Genomic DNA, 12697 nt, shown 5'->3' on the forward strand with positions numbered 1-12697 from the left:
AGAAAAAGAGATGAGTCTGAAGAGCCGAGAACAGCTGCAGAGACACTAGTGAAGGATTGAACCAGGTCTGGACCTGAAGAGTCAGAGAAGACCGTCACTAGAGTCCTGCACAGGAATGGACTGCCAGGCTGCAGAGAAGACACCTCCGAACCAGACTGAAGTCTGCTAGAGACCACCTGGAGACAGAGCACACAGACTGAGGTCTGCTAGAGACCACCTGGAGACAGAGCACACAGACTGGAGTCTGCTAGAGACCACCTGGAGACAGAGACACAGACTGAAGTCTGCTAGAGACCACCTGGAGACAGAGCACACAGACTGAAGTCTGCTAGAGACCACCTGGAGACAGAGACACAGACTGGAGTCTGCTAGAGACCACCTGGAGACAGAGCACACAGACTGGAGTCTGCTAGAGACCACCTGGAGATAGAGCACACAGACCAAAGTCCTTTGGTCAGATGAAGCTGAACTAGAGCTCTGTGCTCACAGAGATGTTGTCTACATGTGGCGACAGAAAGGAGAGGCTAGAACCCAAAGAACAGGCTTCAGTATGATGCTGTGAGGAGGACTCAGCCAGTCTGGAACTGTGGATCCTGTCAGGGTGGAAGAATCATGAAACAAGAAGACTGTCCGAACCTTTAAACTTGAAGTGTTGTGTTCTAATTTCTTTGCCCTTTATATTGCAGGATGTGGGGAAAATAATCTATTTTCATGGCCGTCCATCTGAAACATCTGAAACTGAAGATGACCTCCTTTTGTCCATTTTCTCTCCCACATTTGTGCTAATGATCTATAATTTAAGCCTCTCCTGTTTGTCTTTCAGACCCTGCAGTCTAGTGGATTCGATTTTATAGCCTTCTGTGTAGATTGCTCTGAGGTCACCTCACCATCATGTCTTCATACTGCTGATGAAGGACGAACCCTCTGCGGTGATCTTAATCACTTCTTCAGGGTCAATCAAATAATTTCCGGAAGGAGTCGGTAATGATTTCCCTCTCTTTTTGGATCAATGTCCTCTCTGTCCAGTTTTTGGGCAGAGACCATCTTCTCTCGCTGCAGGGCACTTATTATACTTTTATTTGTTTTCCCATGGTGCTGTGTGCATGTTCGCAGAAAAAGAGATCCACAGATTTTACAGAAAGGCAGACAGAGGAGGAATAGGAAATGGCCTCCCAGCATCTCATGTCTGATTTAATTTCGATGTAATGCAGCATGCAGAGCTTTGTGGTGGCTGAGGACGAAGACGTCTGGATGCCTCTTACAAGCCTGTAGTTACACTGTGGCAGTGGGCCTGCCAGCAGCAGTCTGTCAGTACAACCTCCTGCTGACATGAAGCCGCTCTGAACATCTGCTGCTTCAACGTTTCTGTGACTGCACACGCCAAAAAAAACCAAAAAAACTCAGAAACAGCTACTGGACTTCCAGAGAGCTCAGTGATAAACAGACACTGGATGCATTAACAGAGAAGCAAAACTACCAAAAACAACTGAGAAATCAGCTAAAACAGAGAAAACAGAGAGGCTGCTGTAAACATGCAGTATTTTAATGGTCACAGTGAAAGTCTCTCCTCCTCCTCCACAAAGTGCTTCCACATGATTAAAGCTGCTGGAGCTGAGGAGATCAATTCAGCAAGATCCCAAACAATCGATGAGGCTGCAGCACAACAGATAAACACGGGAGACAACAACATAAAACAATAAAGACTCACACAAAGAATCCATGATGTCAGAAGGATCCTGTGAAGACGTTCCTCACAGAAATCAAACCCACTGTCTCAACTTACTCTGTCAAGAAAATGGGATCATATGGAGCCCGAAAAAGTTCATGAGGTGACAATAATTTCATCAAGGGGTTAACACCATAGCTATATTTCCCTTTTAAGCGTTTCTACTCGTTCTATATCTATCAGGGACATCTGGTGAACCACACGCCACTTTAAATCATCCTCTATCTTGATTTAACGCTTCCAACATGTCGCAGTATATGAGGACTCTGGCTGCTGGATCTGAGGCCTTTGACGAAGAATGCTGTGTTTTATGGGCAGAAATTTGGCCACCAGCTACATGGTTACATTTATGCAACAGTACATATTGATGTATTACCCTGATGTTATGCAAACATAGGACCAACGGCCACAAAAGTCCAAGTAAAGAATAAGGTTGTGTTATAATGTTAAATAAGAAACAGGGTCCGGGGTTCAAACACACACGTTCTGGGCTGGATTATTTGTTCATCTGTCCAGAAACAGTCTCACAGCGCCTTCTAGCTGACCTGCAGCCGGGTTCAGCACAGGGACATGAACAGGAAGTGGGGTGGCTCTCTCTGGACTGACTGCTCTGTACTCACTCATTAATGGTCTGAGAGCACGTCTAATGTTTCAGTGATAAATTGAATCTTAGCCTCTGTGGTTTATGGCAGGGTTAGTGCAGGCAGGAGCCTGTTTTTATACTTCCTGTTTTATTTTGGCAGCTGTCCTACCCTGTGTGCTGCGGGCCGTGTTACTTCCTGTCCTGCTGATTGTCTGCTCCGCCCTCAGTGTGACACCTGTGTCTCCTCACCTTCACCTTCTGTAGTTAGACCTGCTCAGTTGTCTTTTTCCTTCTTTTCTATTCTTCAGTGTTTGTTCCAGCTGTGTGCAGGCGGAGGACACAGTTCAGCACAAGCAGGATGCCGATTCACTTCAGGTAAATCCACACATTCACCTGCTCTGAGGGGCTGTGTGTCTCTTTCAGATTCCATGTGTGTGTTGTGTTTGTGTGTGTCAGGTCTGAGCCATTGTTATTTTGGGATCCGTGTGCACACACCTGTCTCTGGCACCACGCTGCTGGTAGCAGAGCGCTGTGTGAGACGGGTGTGCAGTGCAGTTGTTTAATTGTGTGTTTGGAAGTCTGGATACACCAGGCTGCTGCTGTGTGTGTTTGTTTATGAATGGCTCCCTGCTCAGACCACCTGCTGCTTCAGTCAACTGAAAAAAGAAACTAAGAAAGAAGGCGTCTGTGATGTGGCAGCGTAATGATGAGGCAGCATGTGAATTTAACCAGAGCGGATACAAACCTGTCCTTGTCCTTGGTGTTTGACCTTTAGTTTCTACTTCTAGTTTCTTATGCTTTTATATCATATCTGCAACATAGTGTTGGAGCTGGTGGAGACGCAAGCATTGATAAATACTGTAGTGCAGAGCTAAGATGTGGCTGCCTGTGACTGGAGCCAACCTCAGAAACTGCAGTTCCTCCTGCAGCCTCTGGGGGTGGCTCCACAAATGAGCCATGTTTAAAAACAAAACAATAAAATTTAATATAACATAGAAATAAACATGTTTGTAGCCTGGCACAAAAAAGTTTAAGTCTCTAAATATGGCAACTGGACCGGAGGTATATATATATTTTTTAATAACATGAAGACTGTGGTATTATTATTAGACCTTCCTCATGCTCCGCCTCTCTTCCTGTACTTGGATTTACCGGATGTTTAGGTGGACAGAGAAGCTGCCAACATGACAGCTCCTCAGAAGCCAGCATTCGACCTCACAGAAGGCTCAGCCGTATTTATTCACAGTGTGTCGGACTGGCTTTGCTTTTGGTTCCAGCCTCAATTGGCCATTTGCAGTTTTTTTTTTTTGGTTCATGTGTACCCTGGCGTCATTTTTCCCGTCTCCACAGACCTTCGTGCTTCACAGCAGGAGTAAACATGTTCACAGCCTGGAAGAGTAACAACTGATCTCTGTTAGCTATGCATATGTGGGTGACAGGTGGGTGGGTGCTGTCACAGATCACTGTCTGCCTCCGCTCCAGCTGGGACTCAGGTGAAGCCAATATGCAGATTCCCTCAAATGTAATAGATGCAGCTCTAAATTGAAAACGCAGGATGTTTTAATCCTTTTCATTTCCAGCTGCTGTATAGAAATGCAGATGTATACAGCAGCTGGATTCATCAGTAACATAATATCAGTGTCAATGTGAGACATTTAAACAAGTAGAAAGTCATTAAACCTCACAGCAGGAGTAAATAAAGAGCATAGTAATAAAAGTTAAGTGTCTTCCACCCTGAATGTCGTTAATGTTATTTGTAATGTGTCTTTACAGGCTGTGACAGTCTGCTGTTGGTGTGGTGTGTGGAGACGGTGGAGGCTGTTCAACATGAGGTGAGTCTGTGTTTTCCATTATTAAATGATACACATGTTATTTATAGAGCAAGCTTCACCCGCTGCCTACTTTACATCACACACACAACATACTCCAACACAGATTGCCCAGCGTTCACATGCTGGGAGTCATGTGATGTAGCTCATCATTCATGTGCATGGAAGCAGAGGAGTCGGTGCTGCAGGCAAACCCTGCTCCAACCACTGTGTGTGTGTGTGTGTATGATATAAATATATTACCATGCAAATTATTTTGGTTACTTGCAAGAAATACAAAACGCTAGATCAAATTAATTACAGATGGAGTCAAATTCCATAAAAATACATTTTTTATTCTAAATGAAACATTGCACCATAAAATAGTTTTTAGGATCATATTTGTATATCAATCTTATGTAAAAAATGAGTTTGCAGGATAAGTGAAGGGACATTTTAGCACTTAAAAAATGTAAATATGACACACCTTTGCAATGGATCAGTATTATTAATCGGGATGAAAACGTCCCGTAACAGGGTGGACATTTTTTCCTAGGTTTTGTGTGGAAGAACTGGTAAAAAATAATAAACTGCTTAATTGTGAGCTGGACCGCTGTGAGTTTAAAATGTCCTTCATCACATGAAATAATTAAATGAAGTAAAACTTGACATTTCTGAGACAAAGTTTCCAGCTCAAAGGGCACCAGATAGTAGGAATGACCCGTGTGTGTGAGAGAGAGGGAATGTCTTTCTTTTTCCAATATTTCTCAGGTTCTGGTCAACAGAGCATTTTAACATTTCAAAACTTAAAAATCACACGGTTAAACTGAAGACCCCCCTGATGCTGTTAGCCATTTTTCTCTGGTTACTCTCTCAAGCTCCTCCAAAGCTGCTGGTCTCCTGCATGGATCCTGGTCTTCAGTCAGGTTTCAGTCAGGTCTCTGTGCACGTCAGTCAGTAACCCTTTGCTCTCCTGGAGGTAGTTCTTCACTAGAAGAGACGTTTGCTTCATCTGTTGACATGTTGAAGAGAAAACCAGGACCCAGACCCAGTCTGACTGCAGACTGCTTCAGGGTTTCTTTCAGATGTTCAGTCTTCTTGTTTCATGATCCACAGTTCCAGACTGACTGAGTCCTCCTCACGGCATCATACTGCCACCACCATGTCTGACCGTATGAAGCCTGTTCTTTGGGTTCTAGCCTCTCCTCTCTGTCTCCACATGAAGACAACATCTCTGTGAGCACAGAGCTCTAGTTCAGCTTCATCTGACCAAGCGTAAACACACCCTCAGAAGCAGCAGCAGACACACATCTGTGCAAATGTCATTCGGAAACATAACAGGAGGCTGTAATCTGTAATAAATCATATGAATGGAGGCTCTGCAGAGGCTAGAGAGAGGACAGGCACAGTGAGCCTCCTCAGACTGATAGACCCCTGGTCGGACTCTGATAGGTAGAAATAATGCAGCGTGTCTATGCAGACACAGACTGATTGACTGACTGTATTTCCTGCCTGCTTGGTCAGCAGCAGCCAGAGCACAGCCTGAAACCACGCTAAGTAATTGGCCCTGTTCGATACTTTGACAAACACCACCTCCTCCTCCTCCTCTTCTTCCTCCTCTCTCCACTCTACTCCCCCCCCTTCAGTTATTAGGTTAACTGGGGAAATGTCAGACTGTGGAGCCTGCTAATATTCAAATTTAGGTTATTAGACTGTCAGGTATTATAATGTCTAATATTAGAAAACAGGAGAAAGACGTGGAGGATGTGAGCCACGCTGCCTGGAGACCATCCTGTCACAGTCATGGTTAATCACTTTCTAACGTGTCCCTTGTTTTTTCTCCTGTTTAATGTTTCCTATTTTACTTTTTTCTTGGTCTCCTCCTACCTTCCTCGGCTCCTTTCCTCACCCCCTTTTGAATCTCTCCCTTCTTTATTTCTAAACTCCATGAATTCCTTCTTTAAGTCCATTCATCCTCACTCATGTCTGTTCTTTTTGTAGGCTACACACCCCCCCTCTCTCTTTGATTTATGTCCTTCATCTCTCATTTAATCCTCTTCTTCTCCCAGGCTCACACATCCCCTCTCTCCACATCCATCCGCGCCCCCGAGGACAATCCGCGCTCCTTGGCACCCCGCCCGGTTGCGCGCTGCGTGCCTGTTTGTGTGTACGCGTGTAGTTCGAGAGTGCCGGGGTGAGAGAGGGAGAGAGAGAGAGTGGGAGAGAGAGAGGGAGAGAGTCGAGCAGCATCGGGGACGGAGCGGCGGAGCGCAGCAGCGAGGACAGTTTTCTCTTCCCGTCTTTCCTGCTGACATCAGATACTATGATCATCGCTTCGAGTGCGGGCTGGCACTGAGAACACAAGGTAAGGGACGTTTCCTCCACAGTTCCGCTCTGTTTGTGTGTAACGTGTGCGGGTTGTGTGCGTGTTTGTTGTGCGCACTTGCTCATGTGCGCTTGCATGGCCATGCGGGCATCACGGCTGCTGATTCTGGCCGTGTATGAACCATGTGGAGCTGCCGTGTGGCGCCAAACGCTCGTGGAAGTGTTGTTTGTGCCTTTAAACCTAATATGTTTATTGATTGATTGATTGATTGATTGATTTGTGTGATAAACATGCCAGAAGAACCGCTGCTTTGGAATGATTTCGCTCCCCTCTCCGTGTCTGGGCATCCCTGCCTCTGTGTCCTATATATTCCCATGAAGTTTTTAGGAGCGTGAGTGAAATGTTAAGGACGTTGCGGGGATTTTTGTGAGATGCACACAGACTACATTAAGCCTCCTTGCTGAGGCTTTAATCCAAATTGCTTCCCAGATTTAATGAGCGTGACTGCCCTGCGTGGCCCCGGAGGGAGCCAGCGGAGCCTGTGCGCGCTGGGGCTGCGTGAGCGCAAAGATCAACGACACCAGCTCGGACATCTGTGCCTGAGCTGCCCGTTTTATCACAGATGAAAAGTTAATGGCGTTTTTGGGACGCTGGGTTTGTCTGGATTTGGTTTCCATAGTAACGAGACTGTGTACAGATGTGTCCATATGTTCAGGTGCCTTTTCTTTGTGTCATTGGTGGGGCAGCTTGTAGCACAGTAGGAATTCTCTGATGACACTGCGACTCTTAGATTGAAAGTGGGTGTCAAGGCAGCAGGAAGAAGCAAGTAGCTTCCGGTTGAGATTTCAAAATAAGTCGTGCTGCTGAGTTGATTTACTAGCATGGGCCTACATGTTTGCAGTCCCTCACAGGCTGTTAGTGCTGCTGCTTGTAATTCATCCCGGCCAATGACCATCAGCTGTGGAGCCTCATTCAGTTCTCATGTCTTTCTCCTCTGTGCCTTTATTTTGAAAGTTGTGTCGGTAGTTCCGGCTTGTTTTGTCCTTTTCTGTGCGCCTTGACGCAGCGTCGCGCTCTGTCCGGGCAGGGCTGCTGCTGCTCCTCTGCTCGGCTTGGTTGTAGTAGTGCCTCCACCTTAATGGCAGTAATTTATTACTCCAGGACCACCTCCTCTCCTCCTTTTTTTTTTTTACTGACCGAGCCACTCCTGATTTTTTTTAATCACTTGGGGGGTGCAGACCCTGTACATCAATGTTGGTAATGTCTGTCCAAATGTATGGATCTTTAATGTCCAAATATTTCACATTTATTCCTAAAATCAGACCTGTTTTATGCAAACTCATATGATTCACAGTGTTTTCAGCTGGAGGCTGATTGTTTCCTGGATGAGGCTCCTGCTGGGAGAAGTGGAGATCCTCCTCCTCCTCCTCCTGCTGCTCACAGGAGCTGCAGCGGGGCTTCCCTGGGCTTTTCCTCTCTGTCTCAGTCTCTCTTCTTCTCTCCCTCCCCCCTCTCTCTCTAGCTTTTCTGGGACTTCCCATGTTTTCCTTGCACCAGCCTTCATTCCTCTATCATCTCTCTGCCTCTGAGGACATATAGCTCCCCCTCCCTCTCTCCCTCTCTCCCTCTCTCTCCTCCCCTGCCTCCATCCTTCCATCCATCTTTGAAGGAATACGGTTGCAGGATACAGATGCAGATCCTGCTTGTGTAGTATCAGACACATGATTTATCCTTCTGGGAACATCTAAATCACAGTTCATCATCTGACGAGTTGTTTATCACTGAGGAAGGAGGACAGTTGTTCTTCTGAAAACCTCTGCAACATCCATCGCCCTTTGCTTCGCTGTCTTTATTGGCTGATGGTTTATTATTTAACGCCTCTCCTTGCTCTCTTCATCTCTCTGCTTCTCCTCTTTCTCCGCTCCATTATCTCCCTATCTCTCCGTTTACTCACCCACCCCCCCATCAGTCCTGTGATTGGATGACTTCAGTACGATCACATGTTCTGTTGGCATAAATGTCCGTCGTATCTAGGGGATGTGTTATAGGCTAAATGGGGCATCTTATGTGAGGACATGTTGGACCTAAGCTGGTTAGCTAACCTATACTTTATAATACAAAAGATCAGTTCAATTAGAACACTAGTTAACTCTTTCATGTCTAAACACACTCACTGTAAAAACTGCCTTGTTTACCTTTAGCACTTGTATTTATTTATTACTGCAGGCTAACAAGCAGCAGCATCAAACCTGTTCAACTCATAAAGATCACAAAGAGCATCAAACCACAGAGGGGTAAACAACATTTATCATATATACCTCATATCACAGTAATCACCATGCTCTTCTACTGTAGTCTCGGCACCTAATTATCCGTCTTCCTCCTGACGCTCATGTCCTCCTCTGTTCTCTGTCTGATTGCTCTCCTGGGATTCATACGGGGCTTTTTCTGTACCTTCAGCCTCTTTTCACAGTTTTTAATTACACAAATGATCTGTGTGAGCGCAGGTCTGAATGGAAGGAAGACACAGGAGCATATAAACAGGACACAGGCTCAGAGATTGATTGATGCACCCAGACAGGCAACATTCAGAGAGATGAGGTCGGACTGTGAAAATGAGAATGTGGGAGTGCTGCAGGGCGACGCTTCCTTAGATCTGCTCACTCACCTGTTTGTGCTGATTCCATTTCATCCACACAGGCCGATCCTTCATCCGTTCCAATCTTCATACCCACAGCTGTGCACTGTTAAAAAAAAAACAAAACAATAGGATTACCTTCAGGACACACAGGTGCACAGACAGACAGCCTTTGGAGCAACATGTCCAATTTGATCCAGGAGACAGCTTTGAAAGTGAAAAACAGGCAAAAAGAGGAGGCTGGAGATCATAGAGCAGAGACATGAAGGAAACGGGGACAATAAACAGCAAGAACATGTCAGGACTGACAGCATGCAGACACAGCTTTGCTGCCAGAACAATACCCAATCTCCAGCTGGTTCTCTGTCCGTTAAAGAGGAGAAGAGTTAAAAAAAAAAAACTTTTAGAGGTTGTTTCAGTGCAGAGACATAAAAAGGATTCAGGTCATGTCCTTGTGTTTCCATGTCCAAAGTCCTCCAAAGTCTGTCCATGACTGGATGGACTTTTCATCCATCCTGTTGTTTTGAATGTGATTGTTCATGTGTTCTGCAACAAATCCTTCGACTAGGATTAGAAGAGGACCATGTTAAAACCATTGACAGTTAATAAAGACAGATGAAGCTTCCATCATGGCGCCCAGAGGTTTCTGTTTCTGACACTCTGGTTGTTGCCGTCTCGGTAGTCCACCTAACTTCCAGTTTAGACTGAAAGGTGGAGTAGAGCGGAGCCGCGGTCAGTGGGTAGATCTGTAGTTGGGATCTGATCTGTCCTGATCTGTAAACAGTTTATTCCTGATGTGGGGATTGACTCCCTTTTGAAGCCAGCCCTCAAGTGGCCACTAGAGGAACTGCATTTTTGAGGAACATTCCTTTTTGCAGTTGTTATGAGGCCGATGTCCTTCATGCTTCTTCAGGGTTATCTTGCCTACAGTGGTGATAAGTCCCACCCTGACATGCACTTAACCTCACGACCACAGGGGGGTGCTCACACTGGTCATTTAAATAGTTTTAAAGATGTGATGATTTTGAGCTGTGACCAAATGATTGGTTCAAAGAGAGGCTGTGGCCACGACTACAAAGACTTCACTCTGTTTGAGCTATAAAAAAACAAGTGAGTGGTGTAACGGTTACACAATCGTCTCAGCCGATTCTTCAGACGGGTGAAGACAAAGGGCTGCATCCTAATGATAATCTGTGTGTGTGTTACAGAGAGGATCAACACACGTGTTCTGCAGTTTGTGTGTTATAGTATCCTTGCAGACTTTGGCACCACTGATGCATTGTGGGCCGTTGCACTGTGAGTCTTTGTCTCAGTGAGTTTCTCTATGGGCTCCAGTGTGTTGCATAACTGTGGAACATTTACACTCGTATTAGACTCTCTCTCTTTCCTCTGGCATCCATCCGATGTCTCTCCACCACGGTCAGGCGTCCCCCCTTCCCCCCCCTCTAACCTCGGTCGCCCTCACTTCCTCTGGCCGTCCTTCCATTTTCCTCTCTAATTCCATTAATTGCCATGTAACCCCATTACTTACCCTTTCCTCCACCTTGTCCCTCACATCTTAAACCTTGCTCATCCACTCTCTGTTTTCCTTTTTGTCTCATACATCTTCAGAGTCTTATAAATATGAATGAGGATTATAGTGTCAGCTTGACTAAGGCTGGTTTTTATTCTGCACACAGATGCAGGTTCAGCCGGCCTGACACTGGCAGAGAACCTGAGTGTTTTTATTTCACTGTGGACATTCTGTTAGTTGAATTGTGTGGATGTTTGCCACGAGACTGAGATCATTGTGCCCACTGATTCGGGGGCCTGGTGCACTTTGAGCCAGATGCTGGTAAGAAAGGATGGCTCAGGTGGATCCCCATAGCCAAAGGCTGAAGGCTAGCTGAGAGTCATCCGTGTTTGTTTACTTCTTCTTCTTTGAGTTTGTTGGTGATTAGCAAACAACAACTTGCCGCATTACTCCTTTTTCACTCTGTAGTTCATGCAGCACATTGTTACTGTTCATTCCTGTCTGTGCACAGTATGAGGCTTTCACTTAGTCTGCTAACCTAGAACTGTAAGTCAATGTGAACTTTACCTTACAGTGTGTTCATATCGTGCATTTAGATCAATTTTCACAGACTCTACCTACCTGCTGTTGACACTTCGAGTCCTATCTGTGGCCATTAAACTGAGTTGGAGCGTTCACCTTTCATCTCAGGTTTGTCATTAAAAAACAGAGAGACACCAAATCCCTGCTCCTCTCTGGACCACTTCAACCTCCACCTGCCCACATAAGGGCACTACACCGTCCTCCACACTGCACCACCACTTCTCATTACAGCCACAGATGACGGCTAACAGGCAGAGGAGTCGAGTGTGCGGAGAAGAGATTAAACCATAGCAGAGGGGGGAAAAGAAGCAGAGTAACGGATGAGGAGGGAAAAAGAAAGGAGGGGGTGATGTATGTAAAAATAAATCATGAATTGAGATTAAAAAAATGTGGTGTATAAAGAAAGAGTGGGAGGAGAGAAAGGAGGAGCAGAAGGAGGAGAAAAAAGTGAAGATGGGAGCGGGTGGATTGAGGAGAAGACAGGATGACAAATGAGTTTTTTAAAAGAGGAGAAAAGTCATTTGGCTGATGGGACAGAGGTGTAGGCCAGAGAGAAAAGCAATGAGGAGCAGAGGTGGAAAGCAGCGAGAGGAGAGTGTGTGATGATTAATACCGCCGATGATGGACAAGAGATTACAGAATAAAAATGACAGAATGAGTGCTGGATGATGGAAAAAAACGAGCAGAGAAGAAACAGGAGAAATGGAAGGAGCGGTCATAAAAGTGCCCTGCAGCAGTTTCTCCCCTCCAGCGCTCCCTCTGGACCCCTGATGCCAGACCTCTGAGCTTTTAATAAGCAGCAGTGACAAAACAAATGGTACACACACACTTTACAGCAACACAAACATGCTCATGCTCTCAGACGAGGGCGCAGGAGGCAGGCGAAGAGCACTGTGGGATGTTTAGGAACAAAATTACTGCAGGAGATTTGGATGCTTTTCTGCAATCAGTGTCAGGTCCACACACACCAAGCCTGTTTTTTTGTGTGTGAAGGACTTTGGACTTCCTGTTTTATTGTGTGGCACCTACCTGGTGGTCTGTGATCACCCACCTCCTGCTCCCTGGGTCCCTTCGCTGTCTTTCTGTATTTGAGACTCTGGCTTCCTGGAGCTCAGCGCCAGGATCATCTTGATGTACCTTCCAAGCGTTCCAGCGAGTTTATTCCCGTGTATGATCGTGTCTGTTTTTGGTTTTGATTCCTCTGCCCCACCTGTACTGTGGCCCGCAATTTGGACTTTGTATCTCAATCTGACTGCCGAGTTAGCCTGTTCCCTGTAGACACCGTCACCTGGAGGACTGCTCTCTGTTAACGGACCTTGCCTGGAACACAGACTAGAGATTAAGCCAATTCCCTGGACAGGACAGCCACTCATTACTGAACTCTTTTTTGACTACGACAAAGCTCCGGTCAAGCTCTATCTGTACTTTTATCTTTGCTGGACTGATTTCCCCCCTTTGTCCCAACTAGACCCAGGAATCTATGTTTTTGCCTGACACCACGCTCTGCATATTTGGTCCACT

At 45.9% G+C, this 12697-nt stretch overlaps 1 protein-coding gene across 1 annotated transcript in view; it reads left to right on the plus strand.

Moving 5' to 3' along the window:
- The first annotated feature begins 6350 nt into the window (after positions 1–6350).
- slc8a2b (solute carrier family 8 member 2b) overlaps positions 6351–12697 on the plus strand; it is a 94761-nt gene continuing 88414 nt past the window's right edge. The window contains exon 1 of the mRNA XM_028418933.1: positions 6351–6482. The gene's annotated coding sequence lies outside the window, so the exon portion shown is untranslated. The remainder of the gene's footprint in view (positions 6483–12697) is intronic.

This window comes from Parambassis ranga, chromosome 13, assembly GCF_900634625.1.
Source record: "Parambassis ranga chromosome 13, fParRan2.1, whole genome shotgun sequence".
NCBI classification, from domain to species: Eukaryota; Metazoa; Chordata; class Actinopteri; family Ambassidae; genus Parambassis; species Parambassis ranga.